Source organism: Xiphophorus maculatus, chromosome 5 (assembly GCF_002775205.1).
Source record: "Xiphophorus maculatus strain JP 163 A chromosome 5, X_maculatus-5.0-male, whole genome shotgun sequence".
Taxonomy (NCBI): Eukaryota; Metazoa; Chordata; class Actinopteri; order Cyprinodontiformes; family Poeciliidae; genus Xiphophorus; species Xiphophorus maculatus.
This window is the reverse complement of record NC_036447.1, coordinates 13,597,767-13,617,533: the sequence shown is the minus strand read 5'-3', so window position 1 is coordinate 13,617,533 and position 19,767 is coordinate 13,597,767. Positions and strand designations below refer to the sequence as shown.

Sequence of the window (19,767 nt, the reverse complement as noted above, 5' to 3'; positions counted from 1 at the left end):
AACACAACTAAAACTAAATTTCCATATACAGAACATTTCTTCAGTTCTCCGCTTCCTTCCACTTTGTATAACCAAGCTATGTCATATCCAGGTACTCCTGCAACTGTTTATCTGTCTTGATTGTTGAGTATTCTGATTAATTATGCAGACAATTAAACATTTTACATAAATTAATTATATATTTCTAAAAAAAAAGATAATTAATTCAACGTAGTGACTATTGTGCTGACTCCTGTTTGGGCAGGCTGACCCTAACATTTGTTACAGTCACACAATCACATTTTCTTACTGCCGACTCTCCCATGATTATAGAAAATTATTTTAAATGCCAGCTCTTGCATGAAGGGAACATGATTCCTCCTTTCGCCACCTCCCAACCAATCAGAAGCAGAGAATAGTCTAAATTCAGGTGTGGGACACATTAGAGTGCACTCCCTCATAAAGCATGTAAAATACTCTCCCTATTGTCAGCAGCAAGAATGGGGACGCTAATTATCAACTGATTGCACATGCATGGCAGGAATACAAAACGTGTTCCAGGTGCAAAGCAGACACACACCAACACATCAGGTCTTATGACATCTCAGAAAATATGGAATTTCCTTTTGATATGTTCAAAGTCTGGATAAGTATAGAAATATGAACACTGAGGCTAGAAAGGTGTTTGGGCTTCCAAACTTATTTCATTTTCTATAAGTACATTTTAATTAAAATAAATATCCAAATGTTTTACTATAGATTTTAGATAATGTGATTGATCTTTGACTTTTTTCTTCTGTGACTATGTTTAGCACTTTGCCCATCTGGATTTAGATTTTCTTATTAGCTACTGAGAACCCACAAACTAATGCACAGTCTTTCAAAAATAAAAACATTACATTTTATTGCCTCAATTCTACATCAGGGTTATAAACTACATCTGTTAATGCTAAAAAAGAAAGCACTGAAACTAAACTGCTATTTATTTAACTTTCACAAAAACAAAGTCAAAAACACTATGACATTTTGCAAACTGGGGTTTAAAGAGTTTTTTGGATAATTCGGTTTTGATTTGACATGTGTTATAGATTTTAAAATCAACTAATCTAAATGAATTTAGATGAAAAAAAAGTGAACTAGTCCCTCAACGCTCCTGAATTGTCCTTCTCTTGTTTGTAATTTGTGAAACATACAGATCACTCAACTACTTTAACATTTTCAAGGTTTTGTCCTGAAAATCTGACCCCGATAAAAATTTCAGAGAGAAAAATTCAGAAATGTAGGCCTGTGTGGATTGCAGAATAAAACAAAAACTCAGGAATACTGACCCGCTCGTAATTCTATTTGAAAATATGTAATCTGTGTTCAAAGAAATCTAAATTAGTTCTCCTGTGGACATCACAACACATTCACTATTTAATTTAAGGCAGTCCTCCTCAGCACTAGTCAAACACACCATCATTAGATAAGCATATTTCAACCCAAAATAAAGAGACAGTAACTGAAACAATGTCACAGGTGAGGGGTGACTCCTCTATATTGTCTGTAAACTTTATAGGCTGTACTCCTTTTACTGAAAACATAAACAGAAATTAAATGGAATGTGTGTTTTAGGCCTGCAGGACACGTGAGATCGGCTAGAAGGCCACAGCTGGACAAAATGTCAAAAATTTCTTCCAAGACAAAAAAGATCAACCATTCATTAAACTCAGTGATGCCTTATACTTGAGCATCAGAGGTTCTGGGTCTCATTGTGACGCAATTCGAACAGCCTTCTAATACGCTTCAGATGCAACACGCAAAATATGTTAGAAATAATTTGTCTGTGACTAAAACTATGTGTTAGTATGAGAGAGGAGGGGGGCACAGGATGCAGAAAAGCTTCTTCTAGATTGCCAGTTCTGTTCAAACAAAATGTTCAAACATATCACTTACAGCAATCATTCTTAGTAAAACTTTGAACTGACAGAAAATCTTCAGCTCTGCTCTTGTTAAGCACTTTCTCAGCAAAACCAGCAACAAGAAATCCCGTAACTCCTGTCAGCCAATTCCAGAGTTGCTCCTCTGATTAGCGAAATGACTCAGCACAAAAACGAGACCTCTCTGCCATCCTGCCACACACATACAAGACAATGAGATCTCATTTTTTCCCCTTCCTTCATTCTGATGAAAGACGTTTCCCCTTTTGCCTAGAAGTCGGTCAGCTGACGCTCGCTCTACATGCAGTCATGTGGCCTGTCGCTAACCAGCAGAGGACAAGGCACAGCGTGTGCATTTCTGTGCTACAGTCACGGCCAAGGTCAAGGAGAAAAGGAAGGAGGAAGGCAGTGCCGCAGAGATAGGGAGGAAAATCACTGAAGCAGCTCAAAAACTTGAGGACAACAAAAAGCTGTCATGCTGATGACATGTAAACCACAGTGCAGCTGCTTATTTTCTGCCCAATAACCACTAACCACCTTAACGTCAATGTGGATGACTCTCCTAACTCCCTGCACCGGGAAATAATCCTAATTATCATGTGACAAATGGAGGCCTCATGAAGTAAAGGACGCTAAATTTAGCTAAAATTTCAACAGAGTTTATGTGAAAATTAGCAAATAAATTTGTAGATAGGCGCTTGTTTTCACTGTTTGTGTTTTGTATTGCTGCAATTTCATAAAATGCAAATTATTCCTTGCATTTTTTTTTTCATTTTGTGGCAAAATGAGAGGATGACCTCAAGACAAAAATAAAACACAGACACACCCATCTCAGTTCTAAATCATTCAAACACAAGAAAAGTAAAAACAAAACCTTCTTTTCATTTTTTCATTATTTTAAACGTATTCTAATCCCACAGTACAGTACGTTACAGTAACGTATGGCGGTGGCAACGTCATACTGTGGGGATGTGCTTGAAATGACCCAGTAAAACTCCGGAGGTAAATACAATTAGAAAGCTTGCTTATGGGCTAATTAATTTCTCTGTGGAATGGCTGTGGCTTAGTGGAAAAAGCAATTGTGGGTTCAGTTCCAACTTCTTCCTTGAAAGAAGGCAAGGCACGTATCCCCAAACTAATTGAAATATGAGTGTGTTTGTACGCATTAATGTGGCCGTATTGCAAAAAATACTCTGATATTTTGCGTCTGCAGATGTTTAGCCCATTTACTGAAACTTTAAAATACTCGTTTCCTGACACTCTCTTCAGGCTGACTGAGTTTAAGTCATTTTGCAAAGAAGAAGGACAAACATTTAGTTTCTAGATGAGAAAAGCTGCAGAAGAAATAAACCTAAAGATCTGCCACTGTGACTACAGTGAGAGGTGGTTCCATAAAGTATTAATTGACCTGGTGGGACTGAAAACAAATACACACAAAAAAACAGCAACAAAAAATGTTTCACGATTTTTTCCCTATTAAATACAGTGAAGTTTGTGGACGTAATGTAACATAACAAACTGTGGGAAAGTTTAAAGGCTGTAAATACTTTGGCAAAACACTGTAGATGCAGATTACAGCACAATTAGATTTAATTACTGACGTGTTTGTTCAAATTCATCTATGATTCAGCGACATGCAGACCAAGCCCAGTTTTATCAAAATTATCTTGCTTACTCTCACAGTCCAAAAATATCAAAGTCAAGCCAATCAGCCACAGTGAGTGTCACTTTGTTGGCTTGTGCTGAACTGGTGATCTGTTCAGGATGCAACCCCCCTGCAGCCCTCTGACGGCTGGAGGCAGTCACAAGTCACCGAATGAAAAGATCAGGCGACAATAGAGCCTGATTGTGGAAACATTACACTATGAACTGAAATAAGTTGTCTAAGACCTCCAGGTCATTATAGCATAATAGCACAATAGTTGTAAAGAACTGTAGGTGGAAGTGTAACCTAGAATGTAAAAATGTGTGAAGCTCTTTCCAGGAATGCTTTCCTGGTTTCTGTAAATAACTCGCTTGGATAGTTTAGGTTTCATCTAGACAGAAAGCTTGTCAGGATAATCAGATTTAGTGGAAAAGGATAGCATTAAAAATGGAAAATGAAAAGAAGATGGATATGTGTGAAAGAAATTATAGTGCACCATGAAACAATCAGACTTGCTTAGAAACTCAAATAAATGAGTCACAATATTTATTTTCTCCTGAAACAAAAATTTTGTACAGTCCATAGAATGACTATTACATTATTTTGCATACATGAGCAATAGGATTTTTACTTTTTTCCACGACACACCCTTGAATGCCTAATGTTCTAGGGAATTGCAAATAGGCTCCCACATTCTCTTTTATTCTTTTAGCAATAAATTTAACTCCTAACAGTTTATCTTACCACATTTGTGTCCCTTACATTACAGAATATTCTTCATTATCCATGCACTTGTGTTTTAATGTACAAGGATTTTATCTTTTCGCAAACCTACGATCTTTGCCATCCCCTGCTACTTGGAAAGACAAAATGTTCTCCAACGCCGCTCACCTAAAAGCCTCTCACACCCACCTCCAGTAAGGTGAGAAGGGGAAAGTATAGCCGGCCGATAAGAGCTGAATGAAAAGCTGCTAGAATTCAGCGGCCGTGAACTCCGGCTAACGCCCCAACAGGGACGCACAAAGGCAGAACTGCTAAACGATGTCACGCAAACCTCACAGTCAGGTGTTTTAAGACCCAAAATAAAATGAAATCATCCTGAGAAACCAAAGCTGTGTGTAATACACCCGTCGCCCCACCTGCACACTGACGCCGCTAACCCAACAAAAGACAGGAGTGTGGGAACGGGCCAGAGGAGAAACATGGAAGAGACTGATGAGAGAGAAAATGATGAACCAGAGTGTGCATAAGATGAGTGTGTTGGGGCGTACAAGAGCGGCCTCCATGTGACTACTCTGTATCAGTTTTGTGAACGGGTTCATAGTCCGATACACCATATGGAACATTCCATTCTGGCACAGCCCAGGGAGGCAATATGTGTGCTTGTGAGTGAAACCTTATCATGAAAGGCCGAGTCGTACAGTGTGAAGTTTCTTTCCTTTGGAGCTGCTCGCTTTCAAGCACATACACACACACATACCATCCGTATTTACTTCTTCTCCAAACCAGAATCAAATCACACATGCTGACACACCTTGCCACGGCCAGCTGTCTAGACAACTGGGCTATTGTGTGGAGCAACAGGTATGCACAGGAGAGTGTCTCTGAGAACAGCCGGCAGAAATCTGAGGATGTGTGCACAGCGCTGGTCAGAGCTTTACATACAGTTAAGACCAAAATTATTCACACCCTGCCGAGATGCACATTAAAAGTAATTAGCACTGAACCAACAAGCTTGTTTCTGGCAGGAAATGAGGCAAGGATCTCTCAATTAACAGTATTAATATGTATTCTATATATATATATATAATAAACAAACCCTTCTGAGTAATCAATGGAGAAACCTCTATTGACATCAAACACTTCTTATAAATGTTAATATTTCAGAGGGTTTATCTTTGGTGATGAGCTCCAACTTGTAGAGGTTGGAAGACCTCCCTGTCATCACCCTAATCTTCCTCCACAGATTATTTTTCAAACCCGATTAGTACTCTTGACTAACTTCCTTCAAAACATTGACATGACTTCTAGTAGGAGGAAACACATTGGTAAAATGGAAAGATTACTTTTTATCTCTTCTAGTTTAGTCTTATTGTTTCTTTAGTATTAGGAGTATTTTCAGCTCCCTGGTGTTTCCTCCTCTTTGTATTCTCCAGTATATCTCCTTAGCTTCCCTGTGCCACCTTCTCCCCGCGCCTCAGCTAGCACCTGTGCCAACTACTCACACCTGCCATCAGTTATCTCATCTAGCTAGGCCCATTGTTTCATTTGCTGCCTCCCAGTATTTAAGCTCCTCTAGCTCAGTCACAACTCACCAGTCTGTCTCAACACTTTGCTCGTCACTCTGTTTTTGTTTTCTCTGTTGTTTACCACCTGTTTGTCTATGATCCACTCAAGTCTTCAGTTTTGATTGGTTTTTTGGATTCTTTGCGCTCCCTTGGTTTGTTCACATTTGGAAGTTTTCTTCATTTTTTTGTATTTAATTTTCATATTAAAACTCCACATTACGTCTCCAGCCGGCTGCATTTTGGGTCCACACCTCTACCACAGTCATGACATGAATCTTGCTGACAGCTAGGTTTGCTAACAGGACAATGATCCCCCAGCAGAGATCAAAACAGGATCTAATAGATAAAGCAGTCTAAAGGTAATTTCTCTGTCTTGACTCGTATTGGGAATTTGTTGACCCTGTTTGAAGGGTTAAAATGAAGTCTATCAATTCTGATGAGAACATCAGTCAAATATCCAGATGGAATTATGTGAGAAGCTTATCGATGGCTATAAGAAGTGTGTTTCCCCCCGGTTTGCTATAGAATGTTTAACCAAGTATTAATATGGGTGTAAGTATATTTGAGCTGTATAAATCATTTTTAACCATGTCTGGAGTTCAGAAAAAGCAACATAAATTCAAACCTTTTCACTACATTCTTTAAAAAAAAATACTTGAAGTTGTTCATTGAAAAGTAAAAGTTCAAATCCATCATAAGAAAGCCATAAAATTAGCATAATATCAATGTCAACATTGAGTGTCTTTAACCTGCCATAGAAAGATCTAAGAAGTTTTTAATGGGTAAATGTTAATGTACTTGGGGAAAATAGATTTTGTATCACCTGACTTACTTTAGAATTAATTAAAAAAGGAAATAATTGGAAATATTAGCAACAGCTGCCACAGAACAGTGCTGGCCTATATGCATGGGTACGTAAAGAAGGTCCTGTTTTCTGGTACGCTCGTTTTCTCCTGCAGAGGTGACTTATACAACTTACAGTGAAATGAAGCATAATAAGAGCATTAGGGCTTGAACAGGCTGGAGGAGCGAGGAGGGAGAAAAGGAGGGGTGTAGGACGAGAGGAGAGGATGGAGAGTTCACTGGTGTCACCGCACCGGGGGGCGCAGGGGTTACGCAGGGGTCGAAGGTTGAACAGCGGAAAGGGGACTGAGGAAAAACAGGGGACGGGGAGTGTTGATCCAGCCTTGGCAGAGAGTGGATGTCACCTGTTTACACACTCAATCGAGCCGCCACATTCACAGAGGAACATTAAGTTACACAATGTCTCATCTTAGTGGAGCAACAGAGGGTTGAAACTGGCTTCAGTAAAGTGTTGATTACTTTCAAGTTGATTAGATTTCTACTGTGTGTTCTAGGAACCCTCCAGATGAATAAATGAATTATCATCATATCAATGTAACATCATGAGGAACCTTTTTAGGAAAACCTCCTTCATAAAAACGGTGTACGCTAGCAGAAATGCAAACACAGCAAAGTACAGATCTGAACATAAACCAAAAATGGAAACCAAAACCTCATTTAAATAAGATTTTTTTTTATTATTAGTCTTAATGAGTACCGGAAATCTGTAATCCATGACTGCTATTTGCAGTATAAACTTCCAACAGGATGTTTGTTGAAACAAGTCGACAGATCCATTTTCTGGTACATATGAAATGATGTTTTGCAAAGAATTTTAAGTGCGCAGATAGACAAGGAAGAGTGTATAAATTGGTCAACAGAGCATTTGACATGGAAGACAGCTATTTATCGTTCTTACTAAAATTATTGATTCCCAAATAATAAAAAAAAAACTCTCTTCAGTTTGTCTTACTCAAAACCAGACAGTTTGGCATAAAATATTTTTTTTATCTGTAAAAATGAACTTTATACTATCGAAAAAGCCGCACAACCATGTCCTGAACAAAATGTAGGACTGACAACACACGCTTCTGCAAGGTCAGTAGAAAGGGAATAAATAAAGCTCTGAAAATTTTTTTAAAAACTACTTAAATTATCAGTTTCTCTGATTTTACTTTTCATAGGTATATGTTTGAGTAAAATGAACATTGATTTTTTATTATATAAACTACTGACAATTCATTTCCGAAATTCAAAGCAAAAATTTTGTATTTATTTGCAGAAAATAAGAAATGGTCAAAATAACAAAAAAAGATGCAGTGCTTTCAAACTTCAAATAATGCAAAGAAAACAAGTTCATATTCATCTAGAAACAACAATACTAATGTTTCAGAAATCAATATTTGGTGGAATAACCATGAGGTTTTCAATGGGATTCAGTGAAGAGATCTCTTAAATTTTTCCAGAGCTATATACGTATTTACCTCTTTAAAAGAATTAATTTTTTTTATCTGTCCTAATACTTGTTTTGTGTTTTTATCGAAAGGAAGCTTTAAATTCCTCATAGTCTGATATATTTCCTGTTGCAAATGAGCGCACTTTAAATATTAAGCCTTTTCGTAACACATCACGCAACAGTAATTTTGACCTGTTTTACTTCCTTTTCGTCTTGCTGCTACTCTGTGTTTGGCCTGGTCAGATGGGAGCTAAAGAGGAAGGTGGGGGGGTAGACAGTGGGGAAGAATGTGGCCATTGTGCTCTCCAGGTATGTGTGTGTTTGTGACAAACAGAAAGAATTGGAGAGAAGGAGAGAGAAAGAGAGGGAGAGGAGATCAGATCTGGTTACAGGTGTTTCATAAACAGCACAATAGTGCTAACAGGTCCCCTTCTCTGCCTGAGCTGCATAAGTTTCTGTACGCGGTACAGCTCTGGATTTCTGCCCCGGAGTTTCTGGATTTGGTTTATGGCTTTGTCGCACAGCGCACTAAATCTGTGCTTCCTCATATTCAGCTTGGGATGATCATGTGGCATGATTGTATACTACGTGTCTGTTTGCCTCTAATTCATGCCGTTTAAGCTGTTTCTCTTCCTTATGTTTGAGGTTTGTTAAACAATATTCTAAGTCGCGCTTCTAAAAAAACAAAAGAAATGTCACATTTTCTTCCTGTTTGAATCTGCTTCAGTCACTGGTCTCGTCTTCCTGAAACCAATAACAGCCCAAACACGATTTGCCATTAAAGTCATACTGATAAAACTGCTCAAATATAGATTCAATCTTTAATGCCTTAGTTTTTTGAAAACATTTCGGACCTATTTACACAATTCGCCGTGGCTTTAATGAGGAGGGGGCGCCAAGACAGAATCGTTTGAGTAAAAAAGTGTCACAAGTCTGCCATTTTCCATGTTTCTATTTTTAGTTTTGGTCTTGCATGAGGTAGTGCAAAGAAACCACGTGTCACCACCTCATCAGGTCTGGCCAGCACTTCAACAGACACACACCTTTCAGAAACCAGCAAAAATGTTTACAGTAAATACTCCTCAGGCTCATTCAGCCTTTGGAGAACGAAAGAATGTCAGGCTTTTAAAACATTAAAATAGTCGTACTTTCTAAAGTGTGTCATAATGTAGGGGAGGCAATGTCACAATGTATTTTGTGAAAACCTCTGAGGCTATTGAGGAGCTATGGAGACAGCTTTTGAAATAGAAACATACATATCAAATGAGCTGCCTCATAAAACACCAAAGAGATGTAACACACAAACTCAGTAAAAAAAAAGAAACTGGCTCAAAGTTATTGTTTAAAAACTGATACATGAATCATCATCTTAGAAAATTGTCGTAAAGAAAACAATTTATAAGCATTGATTGAGTCATTCTTGAATATTAATCAACCTACAGCTGAAGCATGAAACATACCTGCACCTACATGTAGAACCTTTTATGCTAATATTGTCCAATTTCAGTCCAGGTAGGGAGGCATCTTCACAAAAACTACAGGATGGTATCTCTGTAGGACACCTAATTTACACTCCTAGGTTTTATTCTCTGCGAGCCGAGATTGACTGTCTCTACTATGTTCCGCAAACTTTGTCCTACAAACTCATATAAGGGAAGGACTTTAGCATCCATTGTGTTTTACATATATTAGTCCTCCCTGCCCTCACTTTATGCATTGTAATGAAAGCTGATAAATGAAGTATTTCATTTATTTAACAGTCTCTCCCTGTTTGTTTGTTTTTTTTAGAAATGTCTATCAATAGGAATATTACTGCCTCTAACTTTGTTACTCGTTTTGCCTCATCAACTATGGAAAGCACCCTTCTGTCTTTAGCTCTATTCTAGATGCATCACTGACGTTGTTATCACTGCCATCATCTTTGTGAACGCTCTTTCATTTTATTTTACACGGAGGGAATTCCATTCAGTGCTTCTGTGTTCAGAAATGTCTCTTTCCCAGACAGAGACATGTGTATGGTCGTTATTTCCCTTAACTTAGTATTTCTTTCCCATAGAAAGAACCCATGGCCCAGTGCTTCAGTATGTAGCTGGGACTCTTTTCTGGATCGAGCCAGTGGTGGAACTAAAACTGCTATTACTTTTACATTTTCTCTTAGTTTTTCTTAACTATAATTCTGGCTCTGTCTTTTTGTTTTTAAATATGTCTCTCCGAAACAGCGCCACTGATAGAACCAAGAATTGGACTGTGTGGAGCTGCATCTGAATCTGAATACATTTCTGGATTGTATTGGAAATTACTTGACTGATTTGAATTAAATCTTCTATCACTGCTGTATTGTGCAAATTATTTTGCAGAACTTGTGATGTATTACTTTGAGTTTCACTACCAGTTTTTTTGTTTCAGTCTCAGTTTTGCTTTGTGTCTTACAAGTTGTGTAATCTTCAGTTGGATTAAAAACTGCATCAGAATTTAAATTACATGGTTAATACATACCACGGTGTTAAAGATATTATTTAAGAAGGCGACAGATTTTGTCAAAGGTACGTCTCCTTCAAATCTAAATTCAAAGTGTACATCATCGTATGGAGAAGCACAGCACATCTGTTCTTGAAAATATCAGCTGGATATGAGCCGTCCTAAACAGACACACTGCAGGCTCAGTGTGTGCGCACACAGACACACACACGCAACTAAATCTCGTTTGTACAACAACAGGACACCCAAGGCTGACTGGCGCCCTGCTCGACCAGTTTTTCAAACACACACACACACACACATAAAATGGCAAGACAAAACTTTAGTTAAAAACACACAACCACACAAACACACACACACACAAATAAACATCCAGACCTCGTCCTGTAACCTTGCCGTGAAGGTTACAGCAGTCAGCTGGGTCAGTGTGATCACTTGACCAGCTGAAAAAATGTCCTTCCAGATACCCACTGTGTGTGTGCATCTGTGTGTTAGTGTGTGTATAGTACGAGCCATCCAGGTGAGAAAACACAGTGTATCCATTAGGAATCAAGAGTGAAAAACGAAGGAGGAGAAGAAGAAGAAGAAGAAGTGCAGAGAACTCATGTGATGAGTTTCCAGCCAACCTGTGGGATGATGGGACGTGTAGTTGCTGCGTTGCTGTCGGTTCTTCTTCCACCACACAAAAAGCAACGATCCAACTTGTCACTTTCTCATCTTCTCTTTCTTTCTCTTCACCTCCTCCTCTGCGCTGTCCGTCGGGTTCGCCGCTCGCCTCGTGCTGGTTATCAAGCAGACTCCTGTCTTCAGTGACAGGGCCCCCACAAAAAGCACAATGAGAACAAATCTCAGGCGACCAACTCCAAACACTCACACAGCCAGAGAGGACAAGTCAGAGTTTCTCTTCTCCTTTTGGTGTTTTTTCAGATCCTGACTCAGATCCTCTCTGTTTGTCCTCTCCTCTGCTCCAGTCACGACAACACGTGTAGACGCAACAGCGGGAGACAGGAGAACAGAGGGGGAGCCTGCAAGGTCTTAAAGTGGAGGAGAGAGCAGGAGGTGACGGTGAAGAAGGAGAGAACAGACAGAGGGAGGGAGCGAGGGAGGAATGGAGGGAAGAAGGGCAGTGGTAATTAGTGAGTCTGTACCTGACTCTCACTGACATAAGCCCCGCATTCCTCAGAGCTTGGAAGGGGGGAGAGACTAAAGGGAGGTAGAAGAAATGAAAAAGTTCAGCGCATACACACACACACACCGACACACTAATCATCCCGGTGAATACCTTCTTGATCCTATGAGACACCAGAATCTATCTTCCTTTACAGCAAACCATGACCGATGTAGCGCTCCAGTCAGGGCTGCATGACGCTAAACTCAGCCTTGATGCTTCTGGATCCAAAACTCTTTGAGGTGTTCAGTTCTCCCTTTCCTCTGCTTTCGTTTCACTAGAAATCTTCCTGCCGTTTGCCTTGTGCCTCTGCGGCTGTGTGTAAGGTGTACACACTACCTGCCCCTGAAACTCACCAAACCAGAATCAGAACTGCCCAAACTCCCGACACACCTCCTCCCTTCTGTCATTCCGGATGGGAAATGCTATCCTCTTGTGCCCCTGTTCAACCTGCCTGATTGCGTGCGTGCGTGTGTGTGTGTGTGTGCGGGTGTCCTAACAGCCAGAGCAGCATTCCTCCAGAGGGGTTTCCTTCACACCTCATCCCAAACCTTCGCCACATGATTGCTCTCATCCACCACCTGCTTATTACCACTGATCACCCTCTGCTGCCTCGTAAGGTCATGATGACTCGCCGTCTTTGGGGCGACTGTCTTCGCTCTTTGACGTCAGCAAAGTGGATCCCACCATAATGACAACTTTATGTAATAACAGCTCCACTCAGACACCCAATCCCATTCCTTGTGTTTTACTGTCAGCGTGAAGACGACTTGCAGGGAAATATGAAGCTCAATATGACTAACATCAACATATTCCAGCCTTTAAAGAGACTGCTGCTTCCTTCACAGCTGAACTGAAAGTAAAACAGAGACACAGCCGGAGCTTCTCATTGTCCTTGTTCACATTGCAGCCTCTTTTTATTCCCTTTCTTTCCCTGAAAGTACTTGTTTCATCATGTACCTCTGTTTCAACACTCCTGAAAAGAGCAGCCTTCATCTTTCATTCAACATTGTGTAACAGTGCGTCTCCCCAATGTGTGCGTCTGCCTACCTGGATTACTTAGAGAGCCGGGCGAGGGTGGGACCAGGTGCTTCCTTCTTCCTGATCTCAGCTGCTTGGTGACTTTTTGACGCCTTTGTGACAGCCTGTAGTCATGGAGACCACGGAGGCAGCGAGAACGATGTGCTGAATGGTTACAGCCGCAGCAAGCCAGCCAGCCACCAGAGTGAGGACAGAAGAGAGAAGTGAGGAAGCTGGATCCCTGTTTAGAGTAACAACATACACACACACACACACACACACACACACACACACACACGCATGCATACAATCAGATACAGTCCCCCCCCCCCGTGCACACACACACATATGTGCTTACTCACAGAGTAGGGAACTTGTAAGTGTGTGTGTGTGTGCATAGGAAACTGAGATTGAGTCAGAAGTGCTCACACAGAGAAATATCGTTTCAACACAGCGCCTGAACTCTGGTAGGGAGGAGGCTGGGCCGTTGGATTAGTTGCTCAATGCGTTGACTTTAATGCTTACTTAACAGATCTTACAAGCCTTAAATGAAAAGACAGATAAAGGAAAAATGCACACACAATATTAAGCATGCAACACTGCAGGTACAGGGCCTTGCAAAAGTATTTTAAGCCCTGAAACTTTTTCACAATCACATAGCAAGCCCCAATCACCGTACACTTCATTGAGATGTTTTGTGATAGGCGACGTAAAGTAGAGCATACGCGTGAAGTGAAAGGAAAAACTGTGGTGTTCATTTATAGTCGCTGTAGCTCAATTTAATGTACATTTTATGGACAGTATGTGAATAGATCGCCTGGATTTTGGCCTGGACTAGTTCATTCTAACACAGCCCCACTGCATGATGCTGCCCCCACTGTGTTTTACTGTGGGTGAGTTTAAGGTGATACGCTTTTACATACTTTAGCAAAGCTCTGTATGTGTGGATTTAGAGGTTTGTTCCATGTTTATTTTTGTGTACAAACTATATAACTGAATTTGATGGAGATCATCTTTGAAAATCAGTTCCCAGCCTTGCCACAGATTCTTCATCAGATTTAATTCTGGACTTTGACTGGGCCATTCTGAAACATGAATATCCTCTGATCTAGACCGTTCCATTTTCGCTGAGTACTTGGGGTTACTGTCCTGAAGGTGAACCTCCACCCCACTCGTGCTTATTTACCAGCCTGTAAACGTTTTCAATCGTGATCATTTTCCGAATCTCTGCTGAAGAAAAGTATCCCCACAGCATGATGCTGCCACCACCATGAGGATGGTGTGTTCATAGTTTTGTCCAGTATTAGTTCAGGATTTTGCATGCAAGTCTGGAGGTTTTGTTTAAGTCCTAGTATCTTCTTCCACTGTCGTCATGTTTGTTGTGTCCCCTACATGGGCGTGACAAACTGCAAAAGCAAATACCAGTGGCTTTCTTTCAACAATAGCTACTTCACAAAACACTTGACGGTGAGATTAAGATGTCTTTTTTTAACTCCATCTGTTTTGTGAGAGCACCAAAGATGTTTTTTGGGAAAGGTAGAAACCAACCTGCTTCTATTATGCCCTAAGACAGTCCGCATGTAGTAATGACGTATGGTTTGTTCAGCCCATAGACATGAATACGGTTCATCAAGCAGAACCAGCAAACAAGACATCATGCGTGACATGGTAGGTGTTACGCGCGTATTTTGCCGCCCGGGCAGCGCGGAGAAGACGCTCCGGAAACAGTATCTGATGGGGAAACGCGAATCGACGTAACACTTGTTACAGTTTTGAAAAAGAACCTCAATGAGACCTCAAAGCAGACTATATGCACAGGACTGTGCTGTTCAACATCTGCAATTTTAGAAGCTGCGAGGTTTTGTTTGTTTGTTGTTTTTAAAAAAAAATAGAACTCAAAGCTTTGCGGGATATCACTAACCTGGCAATTGTTTTTTTTTTTTGTTTTGTTTTTTAAGCAATTCCACTTGATGCTAATCTCGCTTCACAGCTCAGTCGGGGCTTCCTCCAACCCAACCGGTGTTCAATCAGCGAACAGAGAAGTTGTGAACGATGACGTCAATTTTCTGCGCTGACTTATAATTGTAGTCTGCTTGTAGTTTTAGCAATGACAGCCTTTTGGTCATAGCTAACACGCAATATTGCTAATTAATAATATTAGCAATATTATTAATGCTAATATTGAATTAGCATTAACAGCCGCCTAAATTGGATCGGCTCTTCTCTCTAGTGGAGGATGTTTTTGGGGGGTTTTACAGCACAGGCCATTTCCGGTAAGTTTCATAGCGTTGACCTTTCACATTACATACGTCACGGTCAAACATTAGCAATTGGGTAAAATTTAAAACTTCAACTAAGTCCAAACCTACAACAACCAGAAGCGAAGAATTGAACAAGGGGCTGGATTTTACCTGTCTACGATAGTCCTCTTGTGATTTTATAAGGACGCAGGGAGCTTGGATGATTTCATCTTTATAGATTAGCAGAAAGGTTTTACGAAAAAGGCTTTAGGCAACATAAAATTACAATGTCAATTTATCAAAGCTACTGGAGATGAAACCGTCTAAGTTTGTGAACCAAATAAACAGATTACAATCAGAAGACTGGCCTCTGATATGGGCCACAAAATCTCTACACTGTGTTCCCTTTGTTCATATTTCTTAGAAAAATATGTGTGCAACCGGTTAATTATGTATTTGTACCAAGTTTTAAATTGGTATGACAAAGTGTTCAAAAAGGCTATTTGAAATGGTCTTTGGTGAGTCTGGTTTTTATACCAGTTATCACACCATGTTCGCGACTTTTGAACAAAGTTCTTGTGTCCAATTAGGCAATTAGTCAACAAGACCCTCTGCACCTGCTTCTGTGATTGGGTCTAAACGAAACCAGGGTTCATTTTAAAGTTTCCTGTTAATAAAAGCTCTTGAGCCATGCATAATACTATACAAGCATATCACTTCTGCATTCGCTCTTTTCTCACAAGGAGTAAACAAAGTAAACTTCCCTCACAATACGCAGCTCAAACTCTGCCCTCTTTGCTGCACAATGGAGCGATGTGAGACACAGAGAGCCCAGAGTCCCAGTAAAACACTCAACCGATACTCTTATGATTCAAAACAATGGCACACAAAGGGATGGGGTAGTGTGGCTATTCACCCGCAACAAGTGGATCCAATCAAGGCTCAGGTTCAGGAAAACTTAGAACAGAGGAAAACTTGGATCAGGTTACAGCTGTGTGTGGTGGTGAACTGGATCCAGGAACTCAGATCATACAGATCAATATGTGGTGAGCCTAAAATATATTTTATACACTAACTTTACTTCCCTTTAAATATATGTATTTTTTAAATAAAATCATTTCTAAAATTAAGGAGCTGCATGCTAAATTTGATCCATCTTATCATATCAGAATTTTATTAAAAATTAAATGGAAATTTGAAAAAGATAATAAACTAGGACCAGCTGCCCTGGACTGACTGGCTTACAGAGGATAACAAAAAACTTTCAGTGTTTACTTTCTTTAGTTTGTAATAAAAACAAACTAGATGTCAGGCTGAGGAGAGAAACACTGTCATAATGCTTCAGGAATTTTACAAGAGACTTGGCTGAACTATCGCCTTATTGTAAAAATAATAATAATAGTAAAACTTTGATAACAAACAAATCATAAAGAGTTTGTAGGGTTCTAGAAGTTGTTTTGCATGTACATGCACAAATACAAGCTTCATAAAAGAAAAATAGGAATAATCAAAGATTTGTGTGTTGTTGTCATTACTGCCAAAAGCATGTGTGGATCAGTCTTGTTTAGGACCTTGTGTTTCAGCTTCAGGCATGACTGTCTGGGTGATGGAAAAATAAAAGGTGCAAGGTGAAGGCTTTACCCTGATCCTGCAGCACCTTGACCTAGACCTCATCCAATAACTGTAGAAAGAAGCCAAAACAAGATGGGCAAGGAATTGAACTTCTGTATATCTACCAAGCACAAATCTAATGAGAAAACATTCGATGTGTGTTACTGAAACTGACTGAATATTATGCTGAATTATTTCTGTTCTGCCATGTCACCTTTCCCAGCTAGAAGATAATTGAAGTCATTACATTTTTTTTATAAATAGTTATTCAGAAGCTGGTTTGTAGACTTCAAAAAACGCTTCTTTCCACGCCAGGTTGTTATTTTAAGAATTTCTTCTTAATAACTAATCTGGCTAAAGAAAGGTTAAATAAAATAAAATTGTTTCATTCCGTTTGTATTCCCTATTTGCAGACTCCTTCATCTCCTTATTTGCTTACAAAAAGGCAAAACAAAAATCAGTAAAGTCAGCATCAAACTTCATGTCTGAAATTTCAGTTATGAGTGTAACATTCAAACAAAATGAAAGAAATGAGTACTAGCCTAATATTGCACTATACCAAGCAGCACTGATGCAACTGGAGGTCAAATGCATCACAATGCAAATATTGTGACTGAGTAACATTCATGTGAAAGGTTGTTTGAAGTAACCAAGCAGATAAATTGGTTTAAGGAGCAAAACAAGGGGGAAAAAAAAGAAACTCTCAGCCACCGCACTGCCTCCTGTTAAAGATTAAACCTTTTATTGAAAAAAATTCCAGGTCAGCTTATGGCTGCACAAACCCGCCGTCTCCAACAGGGCTGATTATTGAAGCTAACGCACACACAAACACGCACACACAAACACAGCCCATCCAGAGCAACTGGAGGCCTGTTGTGAGGCGACACTGATGACGCGTGTTGGATGGGATAATCTCTCCAGCTGTACTCTCACCCACAGAGAAGTGAGGCTCATTTGGCCCAAAGACCTCACTCTGATTTTTCCAAACACACTGATAAATCTCCCCCAAGCTCGTTGGCTAGTTCCACCTTACAGAGAGAGCAACTGAAGAATAAAAAAAAAGGATTTAAGTTCATCAAACGTCATTCTGGCTCAGCAAATAAAATTGTTTTTGCTGTATTGGAAAAAATAAACATTTTATTTAGTAGAGCACTTGAAATATAATGTGAGAATCACTCATGTATTTTTTATTTTTATTTTTTTCATTTGAATGGGGCCAGTGAGAGGATTTATAATTGGTCACATTTTATAGCATTGTTGCTGTTCAGAGATAAATATCTCCCTCTGTCGGTGAAGTGTCGATATTACAGTCATTCACATTTTTACTTCAAACAGCAAGTTAGGAGGAAAAATATGAGAAACTAAGAAAAGAGCGTTGAAATGTTGTAATATTAAGCCATGTGTCCTACAATGCTGTACATTATGAATAGAAAATGAATAACTAGATATATGAATAAAAGAATAAATAGGACAAATAAAGAATTTAAAAAATAAACAGATATTTACGTATGTCACTGCTTAGGCTTCTTGCTTTCCTGATGATCATAAAAGCTGTTTAAATTTAAAAAGGTGGATTGGAAACTAAAAAAGCAACAAAGTCACTGCAAAATTGGCACCAAAATAGTAGTTCATATTATTTTGGTGCCAAAAAAATAATATGAACTATTTTTCATAGTTTCTTTCTTTTAAATCATTTTGCAGCTATTGGAATACATTTTTCTAGCATGACATTTTTCCTCCCTCACTGAATAAACATACTGAAAAGGCAGAAGGCTGGAATTCTAAATGAAAGTTTTTCCAGCTAATATGAAAATAACTTAAGGCATTTTGCACATCATCTTCACCAATAAATAAATGTGAAAGGCGCTTTAAATAGTTGTGATCATTTGATGTTGGTCACAAGCTTCCTAACGTTTGCACTGCAGTGCTTGATGCTGCTCACAGGGAGGCAGTAACACGTAGGTATCAGTGTCTGCTGCTTGGTGTCGTTTTATGGTGTAAAGCTATAATTATCTTCACAACACTATTCAGTTCACTAAGTGAAACATTATGTTGATTAATTGCACTCAGACTATTGTTTGATGATTTTATGTTTGCATCCAATGAAAGCATGACATTTAAGACTGGATGAGACTAATGAGACTTATAGCCAGAACATATAATTTAATCAATATGACTGTATGTACAAAGATTTACATCATTTATCTCATTTCAACAAGTGCAGAGAAGATGTATTTTTATTCTGTTTTTGCATTACGGTAATTCTCTGAAGGATTATCAGAGTAGTTTTTTTTACTAGTTATTCAGTCCACCTTAAACTCTCAAAAATTTTAATGCAACTTCCAGAGTTTTAACATGTTGAAAGAGAAGATTTGTAGAATTGGTTTAGTAAAATAACATTTGACTAAATTTGCATAATTAGTAAAATTTTGAAAGGGAAAATTCCAGAGCTTTAGCATGTTGAAAGAGAAAATTAGTCAAAATAAATGAATAAATAGAAAATGAATAGTAAAATGGGTTTGTTGCATTGGCCACAAATGTAAGTGGATATGATTCATATTTAATGATATTTTTAAAGTCTCTTTAAGTTTGCTCTAATAGGTTAACTGGTGTTTTACATGCATAAAAATCAAAGTTTTTTTTCCTTTTTGGTTTATTTTTCCCACATATAAACTCTCCTTTCAGTTACCTTGGTTTGCATTTTGAACAACAGTGATTTATTTAAATGCTTAAATGTAATTATTTACAACATATTTCCATCTCTTTTTTCTCTCGTGTCAAGCCCCGTGTTTAGTGAAGTGCCTGCTAAAGGTCGGCATGGATTTTCTCTGCTCATTTAACCAAGACGATCATTCACCAAACAGGTCCAGTCAGACACAGACAGGGTTATGCAGCCCATAAATATCTGTGACCTGCTTCTGGTCTGTGCATTGGAATCAGCTGCAGAGCAGGCAAACAAGCAGCCAGGTGAAGCTCAGGGGGATCACTTGTGTTGAGCTCAAAGGGAAAAAAAATTTTTTGTATTGAACTGCAACATTAGATGTAAAAAAAATAACTGCAAAGTAATGGAATTTTCACCCAAATTCTCACTAAAATATGAAACATGAATTGAATATTTTA

General features: G+C 39.0%; 1 protein-coding gene across 8 annotated transcripts in view; it reads right to left on the bottom strand.

The window, feature by feature from the left end:
- Nucleotides 1-12,930, bottom strand: part of rbm47 (RNA binding motif protein 47) — a 42,760-nt gene extending 29,830 nt beyond the window's left edge. For 3 of the 8 annotated variants that reach the window (XM_023334452.1, XM_023334450.1, XM_023334451.1), the window contains exons 1-2: nucleotides 11,891-12,119; nucleotides 11,235-11,412 (exon numbers count right to left, since the gene is read on the bottom strand). The gene's annotated coding sequence lies outside the window, so the exon portion shown is untranslated. Of the gene's footprint in view, nucleotides 1-11,234; nucleotides 11,613-11,890; nucleotides 12,121-12,826 lie in introns of those variants that run through there. The other 5 variants (XM_023334445.1, XM_023334449.1, XM_023334447.1 and 2 more) reach the window with 4 other exon arrangements.
- Nucleotides 12,931-19,767: the final 6,837 nt, after the last annotated feature.